The sequence below is a fragment of the Pelodiscus sinensis genome, unplaced genomic scaffold, assembly GCF_049634645.1.
Source record: "Pelodiscus sinensis isolate JC-2024 unplaced genomic scaffold, ASM4963464v1 ctg46, whole genome shotgun sequence".
Taxonomy (NCBI): Eukaryota; Metazoa; Chordata; order Testudines; family Trionychidae; genus Pelodiscus; species Pelodiscus sinensis.
This window is the reverse complement of record NW_027466036.1, coordinates 796,626-810,706: the sequence shown is the minus strand read 5'-3', so window position 1 is coordinate 810,706 and position 14,081 is coordinate 796,626. Positions and strand designations below refer to the sequence as shown.

The following is a 14,081-nucleotide window of genomic DNA, read 5'->3' as shown; positions in this document are numbered from 1 at the left end:
CCGTTGGTCTTTGTTCCAAGGTGTGTGGCTGGAGCCAGGACCCTTCCCAAAGTATACAACTCCCCCGCCCCCGTTCTGCTCACACTCTCTGGCTGCCTCCAGCATGGGCTGAGCTGGGGGGTGAGATGGGCCTCAGGCACCTGACCACAAGTCTGCTCACGAAGCTCTAATGGGCCTCAGACAAGCAAAACCACCTTAGTGAACCTCAGGGCAAGGAAGCTGAAAAGCCTGGAGCACAAGGACCTCCCAGCAACCACCCCAGCCAGTCCCACTGAGATTTAAACTCAGATTGGAGGATTCAGAGTCATTAGTGCTGCCCCTTACACCTGGGACCTAGACAGAAGGCCTGGGGTAGACACCTGGGACACTCAGTTCTCAGTCTGGCCTCTGCTCTCCTGGCTTCCCTCCGGCTGCTTCATCTCTCAGGACTGTCTGACTACGTCTACATGGCACGTTTATTTTGGAATAAGCTCTTCTGGAACAGTTTATTTGAAAATAGCACGTCTGCACTGCAGGGAAACCTCAAAATGAGTCCAAGGAGGCTTCCCTAATGTCGACGTGCTACCTTGATTTAGAGCCCCAGGGGGAATAACTTATAATGGCCCTGGGGAGGGGATATTTTGAAATAGCAGAAGTAGAGCATGTACACGCACCTCATTTTGAAATAGCTATTTCAGAATAGGCATTTTTCTGCGTACAGTGAGGTCTACAGAAGTTGGAATCAGCCATCCGTTATTTCAGAGTTATTTCAAACTAACGGAATTGCTGTGTAGACTCTTGCATTGTTATTTTGGAATAACGGCCATTGTTCCAAAAGAACTTTTCCGTGTGGACAGAACCTCTGTCCTGCCCCAGTTCTGCTGCTTTCATGGCAAACTCCTTGTTAGGACCAGTCACAATCTAGGGTCAGTGAGGGTCCGTCCCACCTGAGATGTGTTGTCTACAAAAGCCTCTTGTTCCCTACCCACTTCTCAATACTGGCTGCAGCCCCAACTCTCACATGGGGGTGTAGCTCAGAGGCAGAGTGTTTGACTGCAGATCAAGTGGTCCTTGGTTCAAATCCATGTGCCCCCTGAGAGAGTGTTGATTTAATGCAGACATTCACCTTTCTTGGATTTCCATTATATGTGAACTGTTTAAATGCATACAAACCCTAACGTGACATCTATACTGCAGGCTTTCTGTGCAAGAACAATTGTTCTTGCAGAAAAATGTGCAGAGTATCTACACTGCACAAGCATTCTTGCACAAGTAAATTTGCACTACAGCTTTGGAAAACAGGGCTTCTTCCAGAAGAGTTATTCCTCTACCCATGAGGAATAAGCCTTCTTGCACAAGAGCTCTTCCACAAGAGGGCGGTGTAGACCGGCAACATGAATTTCCTGTGCAAGAAACCCCTATGGCTAAAATGCCCATCAGAGTTTTCTTGTGCAAGAGAGCAACCACACTGCCATGGACGCTCTTGCACAAAAGCACATCTCTTGTGCAAAGCACTTGGCAGTGTGGACGTGTTCTTGTGGAAGACCTTTTGCACAAGAACGCTTGCGCAAAACAGTTCTTACACAAGAAGGCTGCAGTGTAGACGTAGATGTCGAGTTATGATGGTGTTTAGGTCAGTAACTGGGGCCACTAAATGGAGCCTTGTGACCTGTGACCTAGGGATCCATGTTGGATCCCCTCAGGCACTGGCCGCTCAGAGACTGCTCAGAACTGGATTTTCCTGCCAACTGGCACGAGGGTTCCTGACAATAAGTGGCGGAACGGCTCTGCACAAGAGGGTTTTTTTGTGCAAGAAGGAGCAGTGTAGACAGCTCCTTCTTGCACAAAAGCCTGTGCTGCAAAAATGATGGCTCATTAGGTATGCAAATGAGGTGTGGAAATATTCATCCCCACATTTCATTTGCATATCTTATTGCGCAGCAATGCGCAGCGTAGACACAGCGAAGGAAGCCAAATACTGGCATTACCAAGGATTTGCAGCAAACCAACATCTCCCCAGCGGGTCCCACTGAGGTCATGGTGCAGGATTCAGACTCACTTGCCTACGAAGATGCTAGAATCTCCCTGCTTCACACAAAAATTTTTTTAAGCTTAGACAGAAAGCAGAAAGCAGAGGGGCCATGTTTACACTAGTGGGCTCTTGCGCAAGCAATATGCAAATATGCAAATGAAGCATGGACTATCACACTGCTCACTGCTCCTTCATGCACAAGAACCCCCCCTTGACAATAAGTAGCAGAACAGCTCTTCACACGAAGGCTCTGTCTACACTACACTGGTGGCTGGTGGCTTCTTGCTTAAGAACACAGCCACACTGGGCAGCTGAGCCGCTGACACAGGTGACCAGGTTGGCAGCAGCCCTGTGGGCTGGGCACATGCTCCAGGACATATGAAGCCTCCCTCTGTGGCTTGGGCTGGCAGAACCTGCCCCCTGCAGGGAGCCTTGGGCCAGCCACTGCAGCAGCAGGAATTTGGGAATCACATCACCCCACTGGGGTAATGGAGGGAAGAGAAGGGTTTTCCCTGCCATTAGGGAAAGCAGGCCAGGCCAAGGCCCTTTTAGCCACTGGGGCTGTGCAGGATGGAGCCTCCTCCTAACAGCTCTCTGCCCTGCTTCCTGCAAAGCTCTCAAACTCTTTCCTGTCCATAGCAGGGAGCTACAGTGTGGGTGGGAGCAATCACCACGGCAAACATCTCAGTGGCCAAGATGGGGCTTGAACCCATGAGCTTGCCATTATGAGCACCACACACTAACCAACTGAGCTAGCTAGCTTGCTAGAAATGAGCTCACAAATGGCCCTTTCGGAAAGGTGCCTCCAGCAGCGTCAGGGATGACTGCAGCTGCCAATGGCTCTTCTCTGAGGGGCCACTAGTTGTTGCATAAATTGCTGGTTTCGTCCCCTTGGAGGCTAGTCTGATTTACCCCAAGAAGAGAGTCACACTTTCAGGCTGGGTCCAACTCAAGTTTATTGGTTGCAACCAAGGTACGGCTAAGGAACTCAATGTTCAAAGCAGAGCCGACCCCCAACATCTCATAGGCAGGGGTTCTTATAGGGTTAACATCTTTCCTGGTTTAGGTGCCTTAACATGATAGGTTACTTCATTTTTGACATTTAGCATTCCTATAGGTCAGGTTAATTTTCCAAATGAGGTTAAATACAGTGCCTACTTGCTGACTTTGCAGTTACAGCTGTGTTACATTCATTCACTTTTGCTGAACAATGGGCGAGCCATACTTCCCTTTTTCCTTTCCTGCTTGAGCCGGTCACAAGTTTAAAGGATGTGGAATCTATCCATATCTCTACTTAACAGAAGACTGGTTTCACTTCCCCTCGTCTCCTTATTATAAGTTATTACCTGTGACAGGCCTTGACCTTTGTCATGTCTTACTCCTATACAAATAGCAAATATATCTAAGCATTAGCAATGTATATATATTGTACGTGCCCCTCATAGGGGAATCAATGGCTCCGGGGATTTGACTTTCCTTTTATACATCAATTCCCCCCTCAAGAGGCTTTCTCTTTCTTATACCTCATCAGTTTCTTCTTTAGCTAATCTTTGGTAATGTACAAGCATTTCATGGTTGACAGTAGTCAATACAGTGCGACGTATAGAGGCAATTATACAAGGTATAAAACAGGGCTTTAAGCATAATATAATCACAACAAAACAAAACTAAACAGGAATGTGTACCAACATAGCACAACAAGAGTTTTCCTCTTTTTCTTTGAAACAGTCGTGGTTCAGCATCATGCAGGGGAGAGGTTACTAGCACATCACCCTGTAATATTTCGATTCTTCTGGTGTCCAACAGGTGGGAAAGCAGGACCAGAAGAGAGAGGCTTATCAGCAGTCGGGGTAGGATCATTTTGCAATGGGAAGCATTGGCTAACAGTCAGTTCTTGGCACTTCACAGCGCTGATGGACATAAGAGTCTTTATTCTCTGAGCCAAAAGCCAGCTAGCTCTTTTGGAACCAAGGTTATTTCCTAGGAATGAAGCAAACCGTAAAAACAATCCCACGCGGTTGCTTGATACCAGCCTTATCAAAGTGAGGCCTTTTTGGCATGTGGTTGCCAGGGGAACCAGGGTCGCAGTTACTGCTGTAGCATACGCTTCTCAGGCTGACTTAATGATTTGAGTTTGTTAGTCCTTAGCAAGATACCATGGACTGCCTCAGTTTACTCCTATAGTTCTTTTCTCTTGACTTTGGGGTTCTTCTTAATCTACTAGGTTAAATACAACAATTTAAGGGATCTTAATTTACTTCTGGAAGTGCTGGTACAGCACTATCATTATTATAAATGTTAAAATCAAAACTCTCTACATAATTTGGCAAACACTATTCAAATCCATCCCCAAGATATTTCGTCGCCTTACTGGCACTGCCCATGATTATAGGTTTGACCTCTACTGCCTGGTTGAGTGCTGCAGAGATAGGTGTTTGGCATGGTCCACGGTGTTTCCCTATCTGTGTGTACCTCAGACGGCCAGCCCCGATATATCTTTGGGCATTGGCCACCAACTTCTTGATCTTTGCCTGCAGGGCCAGTAAACCCTCCTCTTGGTACTTACTTCCGCCATGCCACTCAGCATCTCATGTGTAGTTATCTCCACTACCAAAGTGTGATATGTCCACATTCTATTGACGGTTAGGCCGCTTGATGAGGGACTGTTATGCACACAGACGGATATACAGAGGGGCAGGATGGAGTGATCAGTCTGGGTAGTCAAACACCAGTAGGTACCGTTCATTTGGACCAGCTCGATGTTCATTTGTTTTTCTATGACAACCACATCAAGCCTAGGCAGATTCGTCATGATGTTAAATGGGCAGGTACATAAAATTTTCTTATCAAAGTGGGTGCAACAATCCCTGGGTATAGGGAGGCTCCCACACCTTCAGAATAAGCAATGCCTTCTATTCTATCTATATGCCCTTGCTTTGGTACAAGCAGGGAGGTTACCATTCTGATCTGATCTGAGTGAGGAATCCTCAGAGGGACCAAAAACAAATGGTTGTACTATGCCCTGTCCAGGTGGGCCTTTGGGTCCTCATGGATTCTCTCTTTCCCTACTCCAATGGGTAGGCACAGGGGAGATTGGGGACTCACCACCATAAGAACTAAGTGGTAGTGGCTAAAGCTTACCTTATTCTTCAATACTGGCCTTCTAATTTCTTTATTTTACTTCCAATCCAATTAGCTTCTGGTCCAAACATCAGGTTAGGTCTACAGAGCTGGACAGATCCTTCAAATTATTTAGGATCAATTGATTAGCTTGGCTGGTGTGTAGGCCTTTACGGGCACTGGATATTACTGCATTTACAAGTCTGGATTCTCATACAATTTCTGGGCTACGACATAAGTGTTGCTGATAGGGTTACCAGGCTCAAACCAATCTGCGATGGTATCTGCTAAACCTTGTCATTGCCTAATTAGGCATTTGCCAATTTGATTAGCCAGTCTAGCACACAGCTGGTCTGTACCAGTGTGGAACATCATCAAGGTAAGGACCAGTGACAGTTGTCCTGGTTCTGGAACAGGGGCCTGTTCAGGGCATGGTGCACAACTGGGAGGCTCCATTTTGTCCTTAAAGTCCTGGTTGATGATATCCAAATGAGGGCAAGTTAGCAATGGCCATTAAAACAAAACTAGTCTGGTGGGAAGGAGCTAGTCATGTCTCCCATCCTTCTGTTCACGTGATGTACTCCTTGCTTCCTTCCAGTTCTTTTTGTTCACCTGTGGAGACACTGTTAACATTCTCCTAGCCTAAACAATTTTCTATTCACAACATTTGCAATACGTATTACAATTAAGACACACAAGACAAACTTGGACAGAACACAAACTCATTATGTCATGACACAGAATCATGGCATTTTGTTGTTGTTTTTTTTCAACTGGCACCAGCGCTTTCTGATGATCTGAAAGACAAGAAAACATTTCTCCCCCCCCCCCCCCCATCGGGGTGGCCTATTATAACTTAAAATACTGCCTAAGATCTGCTAGGGGAACGGGTTACAGCTAGTTCCTTATCATTTTCATGTGCGAGTGAGCTGCAACTTTCTGAGAACAAGAGCGCTTCATCGGTACTCGTGACCTTCCACTCCCTTGAATTACCTTAGAGTTGCTAGCCCTCCCCAACAGTGGCATGGTTCTGTTTCCCTCTCGTATTGCAGACCGGGCCCTTTTTTTTTTCTTATGATCTGTCTTGATCCTGCTAAATGACTTTTCTTAATTACACAGATTTGTCTAGCATTAATTTGGTAAGGAGAGTGGGCTTTCTAATTAGCCCCCACACTTCCTAATTCTTTTCAGTATATGATTTTCATAACATCCATGCTGCAGCAGTTGAGTTATGCTGCTGGCTCTGGGGTGAATCACTTGCTCATGTAAGGAGATTTATGTTGCAGAATGTGTCTCCTTGTTAGGGCAGATTTAGTTTTTAGTGATTACATCTTCACATTCAATTTCTACTGGTTGACATTTGGGTGGCTTTTAAGTTACCTTCCCCCACGCCCTCAAGCCAATTATAACGGCGTGTGAGGGAAAGGTTTTAACTGTTTGTTATGTTTTTTCCTCTGGATGGCCCCCACTCATATGTTGTGAAACATCTTTGGGTTGCCTGCGTTTCTAGCCATAGAGGCTGTCGTTATCTATTTGCTAAGAAGGGCTTGAGAATTTCCTGAAGTTGCTTGGATTCGATCCTTGCTCAAAGCCCGCATTCCCTTTTCAATCTCATAGCTTAGGAAGGTGCATATTTGGGCCTTCTCTTGTGAAACTTTATATCCCTTCTTCCCTAGGGCATTCAACAGGGGCTCTGTTGCCCTTTTTCCCTTTTGCATATCAGGACTGGTAATCAACAAATCATCAATATACTGGAGGAGAGCTACCTCAGGGTGCTGCCCCCTCCAGTCTTCTAAGTCTTTTTGCAATGTCGTCCCAAAAATATGGGGGGATGACACAAAACCCTGGGGCAACACAGTCCACAACAGCTGGGTTTTGTGATGGGTGTCCGGGTCTTCCCATTCAAAAGCAAATAATTTCCAACTATCTTTGTGTAAAGGTATAGAAAAGAAAGCATCTTTCAAGTCTAATACCATAAACACTGTTGTGTCTGCTGGAATTTGTGTTAAGATAGTGTGTGGGTTGGGGACCATAGGATGGTCTACAAGAACTTTCTTATTTATTGCCCGTAAGTCTTGCACGAGTCTATAAGAGACGCTATCCAGTTTTGGCATCCCTAAAATAGGGGTGTTGAAGGGAGAGGAACTTTCTACTACCTAGCCATATCTTTTGAATTGTTCGATTAATGGCTTTAAGCCTATCCAGGTGGCTCTTTTTTTTTTTCTCTCAGGGGATATTGCTTTACACCCACAGAGCCTTCTCCTTCAATGAGAGGAATTCTTACTGGAGTCACAAACTTTGCTCGGGCAGGGGTCTCATCTGCCCATACACATGGATTGACTCCTTCTAAGACCTCAGTCCCTTTTGTCTCTAACAGCATCTCAGCTGCACAGAGGGCCATCTGGTAATTTGAGCCCTGTTTCACCAGCAACTGCACTACATTCTGATCACTACGGAAGAAAATTTTAGCTTGCAGCTTAATTAGCATATCTCACCCTAGCAGGGCAACTGGGCATGCAGATGAAACAACAAAGGCATGTTCCAGCATAATTTTTTTTTTTCTAATCTTCGTGAGGAGGGGTCTACATACGGGTAGCCTGCTTCTCTTTCCCTCAATTCCTTCCACTATCACATGCTTTCCACTTTCCTTAGCTGAGGGGGGTTTTACGGGAATCATAGAAAATGTGGCTCCAGTATCCACCAGAGCCTCATAGTCCCTGCCACCCACCCTTATTTTTACCATGGGATCCTTTCGAGCTTTAGCTCATAGGGTGGTGGCCTTAGATCCCGGTCCCCTTCAACTAGATTCTTCTCCGGAGGATACTGCCCGCATCTGGCGGTTCTCCGGTTGTCTTTTCTTCCCCTTTGCCTTCAATTTTTGGGCAGTCTCTCTTCCAATGTCCTTTTTCCCCATCAGTGCACACATTCATCAACTGCTACCCGTCCCTTTCCTTTCTGAGGGGGCCCCTTATGGTCCGGCCTCTGGTTGCTGGAGAGTGCTGCAGCCAGCACTGCCATCTGCTTCTGCGCTCTCTTATCTTCCCTCCTCTATTACTTCTCTAAGGGGGTACTGATGGTATGATGATCCCGGATCTGATGGGCCTTTTCGCAAGAAGTATTTTTTTGCCCGAATTGAGTAGTCCACCCTGTTGGCTCAGCCCCCCTCACTTCAGCCTCTGCAGGGGGGGCTGAAGTGAATCCAGGACCAGCAGGAGTCTGATAAGGGGGGGTAACTTTTCAGATGTAAGTTCACTTATGATTTCAGAGTTACTGTTTCCTCATGAAGTGGCAGGAGAGGAACAATTCTCATTCTCTCTAATAGGGCTAGACCCTCCTGAAGAAGAAGGGGGTTTCCTCTTCTTTCCATAGGGCTCAAATTCCTCATCACTAGAGGGAGCCAGTATTCCAGGGCTTTTACCTCCCAAGGTCTTTGCCTTTGCAGACATGACCTTACACACACCCATACTACATTTTAATATCCATTTTGGTCGATCCTGGATGTGGAATAACCAACAATCATATATGGGAAGTGATCCCACTGTCCGTCCCGCGTCACAACGCTATGTGTTAGGGATACCAGGTTTACATCAAAGGAGCCCGTATCTGGCCATCCGACACCAAAAGTAGGCCACTCAAGTTGACAAAATTTAATTAACTCATCTTTTGCCATTTTTACTCTATAGTCACTTTTAAAATTACTAAAATTCTGTAACATGCATCCCAATGGGGTTGCGGAGTTTTCTATCCAGGAACTCCCCAAATCCATGTCTATATATTTATTATACACACACATGCAGGCAACAAGCTTTCACCACGGCTCCGTGTGTCGATGGAATGACACCACACCAGCTTTTAGCGTCCGAACCCAGAGGGTCCAGCGCTTGGCTGTCTCACTAGAGACACCGGTGTGCCCTTGTGGAACCGTGACACTTAAGACAGGTCTATTAGACAGCAACAAATATAGACAAACAGGGGGCTTGGAGACTCGCTGGGTCACGAGGTTCGGCTGACCCCCCTTGCAATCAAGAAATCCTGGTCATCGGGTTTCCCCTTGCAGGATTCTTGGGGCGGCTGGAGTCAGCTTAAGTCTCAGACCTGGTCAGCGACAGTCATGCTTACACACAAACCTGTGGTTTCACAATTTAGGTTTCCAACAAATCATTAAAACAAAGAACAAGAGTACTCCTACTAAAAACAAAAGCAATCCACTGGAGTTTTCCTAACTCCTCATAACTTCCCCACGCAACCCACGGGTTCATGGTGTTCCTTCTGGGGCTTACAGAGGCTTTTACCATTCGGGTGCGACCCGCCTACCCTATACGTGTTTTCCTACCGGATACACCATGTTTATTCGAAGTTCCCACTGTCCTCGAAGGACAGTTCTCGAATTACTAACACTACCCAAAACACAGGGAATTATCGGTATACTCACTCTGTCTCCGCCCCGGCGCCTTCTCTTCGGACCTCACAGCCTAGTTGACTCGTTCAATAGAGACTCCTTTAACTTTCCGGATGTCCCGACTCACGCTTTCGGTGCCGTGACGGACTCAAACAGTCCGGTGCGCACTTCACGGTCACCTACGGCGAATCTTGTCGTCCGACTCCGGAGTAGTCCAAGGGATGTCCCATCTGGGGTGCCAATTTGTTGCATAAATTGCTGGTTTCGTCCCCTTGGAGGCTAGTCTGATTTACCCCAAGAAGAGAGTGACACTTTCAGGCTGGGTCCAACTCAAGTTTATTGGTTGCAACCAAGGTACGGCTAAGGAACTCAATGTTCAAAGCAGAGCCGACCCCCAACATCTCATAGGCAGGGGTTTTTATAGGGTTAACATCCTTCCTGGTTTAGGTGCCTTAACATGATAGGTTACTTCATTTTTGACATTTAGCATTCCTATAGGTCAGGTTAATTTTCTAAATGAGGTTAAATACAGTGCCTACTTGCTGACTTTGCGGTTACAGCTGTGTTACATTCATTCACTTTTGCTGAACAATGGGCGAGCCATACTTCCCTTTTTCCTTTCCTGCTTGAGCCGGTCACAAGTTTAAAGGATGTGGAATCTATCCATATCTCTACTTAACAGAAGACTGGTTTCACCTCCCCTCGTCTCCTTATTATAAGTTATTACCTGTGACAGGCCTTGACCTTTGTCATGTCTTACTCCTATACAAATAGCAAATATATCTAAGCATTAGCAATGTATGTATATTGTACGTGCCCCTCATAGGGGAATCAATGGCTCCGGGGGATTTGACTTTCCTTTTATACATCATAGTCACTCAGTGTGATGTGGGCTGGCTAGTCCAGCTGGTTTGAGGTGTCACGGAAATCCAGACTCAGGGTTGGAAGGAGAGAAACACTTTTATTAAGAGCTGTGGGAAGTTTCAAAAGAAAGACTTCCAAAATCAAATGTCCATGGAAACCTTATATACATTCATGGTTGCACACAAAATAGAATAGACATCACATAAGCTAGTGACAGCGTTACGATTGGCTTAATGCTTAAAGCTACTTTTATCTCAATATGCAGAGATAAACTTAGTTACATGGGTGTTAGTCTCATCCTTGCAGCAGAAAAGCTAGATCAGGCTGGTTTTAGTAGGTTCACTATGTCTCACACACAACGCAAGGTCACGTTCAGTCAGTTGCATACACACTTCACATTGTTCCTTTTAACAAAATACATTTTCCTTCTCAGAGGTTTGGTCCCGGTGGCTGGCGGCCAGCATGGTATGTCACCCCTCCCGTCACACTTGGTGCCAGAAGAACAAAGCTTGCAAAGGAGTTTGAATTCCCTCCATCTCCCCATGCTGCAGCGGTAAAAGAAATCCTGAAACCGTCCCCTTCTCCTGTCGCTGGAGAGATGGAAATGGAGCCGTTCCTTGTGGGGAAAGAAGTGGGTGTGTCAGGAGGGGGATTTGTGCTCAAACCTCCCCACAGACCAGAACCCCCCATTGGGGGCAAGAAAGAGCCTTGAGTCAGACACTTGAGAACTCTCGGTTCCTGCTACTCTACAATGGCATATTAGGAAAGCTGTTGCACTAGCCTGGCTAGCTCAGTTGGTAGCGCATGCGACCCTTAATTTTAGGGTTATGGGTTCAAGCCCCATGCTGGGCAATGCCCTTCTTTAACTCACATTCTCAGCCTACAAGCAATTCACACTCAGCTTTCACCAGGTTTTAGAAAGAAAAAGTCTAGTCCTGGGGTCCAGCTTTAGTAGAACCAGAGAGAAAACAAGCTGCAAGTTCCATCTTCTGAGGAGAAGGGAAGAGGATTTTCTTCTCCACATCAGCCCAGGGAGGAGAAAAGGTGCCTGGTCTGTAAAAGGTGCCTTGGAAATGAGAAAGCAGCTGAAGTGACTCTGGTGGGACTTGAACCCACAGCCTTTGAATGGCTTGTTGGGCTCACATTAACCACTACAGCTTAAAAGTCCAACATGCTTTCCATTGCACCCCAGAGTCTGCTAGCTAGCTGAGTCTGAAAACTCCACTCTCTGCTTTGCAGCATGGCAATTGCTGGGGGGGGGGGAAGAAAGGGGAGCCAAGTCTGTCTCTTTTGGGAGAGCAGGTAGGAAGAGAGAGGGGGCCACTGAGCCCCTGACCCTTAAAGTAAGGGATAAGAACTGAGCTGTAGTTGGAGAATGGGGGCATTGATCCCACTGCCTCTTGCAGACTAAGCAAGCGCTCTACCAATTGAGCTAATTCCCCTGCTGGGACAAAAAGAAAGCTCTCCTGCCCCACACACATTGTTCCAGAGCCCACACGGTCCCTGCAGATGCCCAAGGCTTCTTTCGGAAAGGGCCACTTGTGATTTATTTCGAAGTGCTGTGTAGCCAGCCCCAAATTACAAAATAAGCTATTTCAAAATAGGCGCATTGATTATTTTGAACTATGGGACGCACCCCTAGTGAGTTAGAGTTGAACTCTGCCTCTAGCTCAACCCACCCACGTACTGACTCCGCTTTGCCATGGGGCTGTTTGCATTGGCCTCCTCTCTCTGTAGCCAGGCTTCAGCCAGGAGTGAGGCTCAGGGGAAACCTCCCAAAGGAGATTCCAGGCAGCCAGGCCATGGGGGTCTCTGAGATGCCCCAGCCCTGCAGCCTGTCCCGCCTGGCTGTTGCCAAGGTTGCTCTGTGAGGTCACTGCCTCCCAGCCAATGAGCTGAGGTTCTGCACAAGGCCCTTGTGATGTCACTGCTGCCTTGCAGGCTCATGTCCTACCCCTGGCCAGCCCCTTGGCATGTGTGAGCTGCTCCCCCTCTGCCCCCGTCACTCAGGGCTGGTTCTGGGGCTCAAGCAGGGAACATCAGAGGCTGCTCAGGGGGACATATTGGGGCCTGTGAGTGTTGCTGTCCCTGCTGTACAGACACGGCCATAGAGCCTCAGGAGGCTGTAGCCGTGGGAGTCACTTCCCTGGTTTCGGGAGGGAGACGAGACGTCAGGGCCCATGACTCGGAGCCAGCTACCGATACCCATGGAAAGCTGATTTTCAGAGGGGTGTGATCAGCCCTTCCTGTGTATCTGGCTTCTTCACAGGGGCTTAATCAGGAGCTAAAAGTTGAAGAAGGGCCATTTAGGAGGGTGAATTTCTTTCCCTGGCAACTTTTTCTGTGCGCTGCATGGGCCTAATGGGCAAGCCACGGGCTTCCTGAGTCAGGGATTGTGGGTTCAAGTCCCAGCTGGGGTGACAGTTTCCTTTCACTGACAAAGAGTTCCTCTGCTCTCTGAAGTAGTTGGCAAGGTGATGGGCAGTTGCTGTCTCCTTCTCTACAGAAACTGTTCAGACCCCTCACTAGCAAGTGCTGGTGTTAGGTGCAGATCTGGTTGCTAAAAGCCCAGGTGTCCGAATGAAGGGGCACATTTTGCTCTAGAAGGCCCAGGAGTGACAGCCAGATGGAGGTGGCTGTATCAGGGTCTGTCTGGAGACAAAGAGGAGCCTGAGGATAAGAAGGCCCATGAGAGGCAGAGACTCCAGAGCAGTGGGGAGCTAGTTATTTGGTCTGGCAAATTGACAGACAATCCCCAGACCCTGAGCATGGTGCGGGCGAGGCCCATGGGGCAGTTTGCCTGGTGGGGTTTGGGGGGTGGAGAAGCTGTGAAGCTCTGTGAGTGGATAAGGTCCCTGGCTGAGCTGCGCCACCAGCCTCGTGTGCGACTCAAACTGTCCCTCGTCCCCTTTTGTGTGTCTGTTGCGCTTCCAGCGTCTTTCCTCAGGCACGTTCATCCAGCAAAGACCCTGCCAGGGATCTTGTATCTTCCTTTGTGCAACTCAGCCGCAGACACTGCCAGAGCTGAAAGGAAATTGCTGCACTTTGGGAGTCAAAGGTGTTGTCTGGGACCATAAAGCAGTTTCACCCAGGAACCTGAAAAGGGCACCATGGCTCAGCTGGCTAAAGTGCTTGTTTCGTAAACAGAAGATCCTAGGTTCTATGCCTGCTGGTGCCTTATTGCAGCCGGTGCTTGCATTTTCCTATGTCCTTCTGGGGCACAGAAGAGGCCTCCTCTGGCCACCCATGGAACTGCTGGTTCAGGAAAAGGCTGATTGGGAAGAAGGAAACCACAAGGGAGAAGCACCTGATGCCCACATACCCTCACTCTCCATGGCTGCAGGAGCTGCAGAGGTTGCACCCTCAGGTTCTCTGAGCACGGACACCCCCAGGGAATCACAAAGGCGTGTGGTGCTGGCTCTCCTGTCCCAGCAATTGCAGTCAGAGCCCTGCCTTGCCAGTGCCAGTCACAGCAGCCTCTGCACCAGCTCCAGGCTTGTGGTTTCCTTCTTCCCAACACTCCTCCCCAATCAGCCTTTTCCTGAACCAGCAGTTCCATGGGTGGCCAGGGGAGGCCTCTCCTGTGTCCCAGACGCTGCCAGGCTCTGACTCTTGTCCCCTTGGTGCCCCCGTCTAAATTCTCTTTTAAATTGGTCTTTATGGTCCTGCTCAGAGCGTTTTTCTCCT

The 14,081-nt window shown here is 47.9% G+C and overlaps 1 protein-coding gene and 1 non-coding gene across 4 annotated transcripts in view; one reads left to right on the top strand and one right to left on the bottom strand.

Annotated features, from left to right (window-relative positions):
- The window catches only part of LOC142826092 (general transcription factor II-I repeat domain-containing protein 2A-like), a 293,839-nt gene that overhangs the window by 199,162 nt on the left and 80,596 nt on the right, over positions 1-14,081 (bottom strand). The window lies entirely within an intron of this gene.
- On the top strand, positions 1,003-1,074 carry TRNAC-GCA (transfer RNA cysteine (anticodon GCA)). The gene has a single exon. It is a non-coding gene; the product is annotated as a tRNA-Cys (tRNA).